The following is a 754-nucleotide window of genomic DNA, read 5'->3' as shown; positions in this document are numbered from 1 at the left end:
GAGAGCGGCTCGGAAGAGAGGGGCGGGGTCAGCAGAGCTCATTAACATTTAAAGGAAAATGCTACAGAAAGGCTTGCTCTGAAAAGAGCTGTTTTTGACAGGGTAAAAAAGGTGTTTTTTACACTACCATTGAGAAATTTTAACCAAACTATGTTACAGACTTTTCATTAAGACCCTAAAGAATCATATCAACTTGTGGAAAATGGGCATCCAATGACCCCTTTAATCATTAGGGGTGGTATTGCTAACCAGAGTAAAAAGTGGGTATTAAAAGCTAATCCAGTGTTAAAACTGTGGACACTCTTGGTCCTGATGAGTTTTAGAAAATAAACTCCCTTTAAAGCACACTTTCTAGAGTAGTTTATTTGTCTACTAATAATCTCCAACCGTGCATTGACATCTTGATGTATGGACAATCAAGTAAACCTAAACCCTCTACGCAAGTCGAGCAAGGGTTTGTCTTGAAATATTACAAACAATATCAAAAAGTTTTTCCTCAGTTTACTTAATTAGCCTATATTAAAAGGTCTTGTTTAGAAATATCAAGTAAATATCAATCAGATGGCATGTAGTGGATTGTGCACAACAGATATTTCAGCAAATGTTTGAATATGTTGTTATCTTAGAGGCCTTAGAAACTTTGCATCAAACATGATACAATAGGTTTTATAGAGTTAAAATCTCACACATATCTCATGGCATCTATAACAACCCTTTGCTTACGTATTTTTGAAGCACTATTACTATCACTTCC

Source organism: Sinocyclocheilus anshuiensis, unplaced genomic scaffold, assembly GCF_001515605.1.
Source record: "Sinocyclocheilus anshuiensis isolate Anshui unplaced genomic scaffold, SAMN03320099.WGS_v1.1 scaffold472, whole genome shotgun sequence".
Taxonomy (NCBI): domain Eukaryota; kingdom Metazoa; phylum Chordata; class Actinopteri; order Cypriniformes; family Cyprinidae; genus Sinocyclocheilus; species Sinocyclocheilus anshuiensis.
This window is presented reverse-complemented; position numbering follows the sequence as displayed.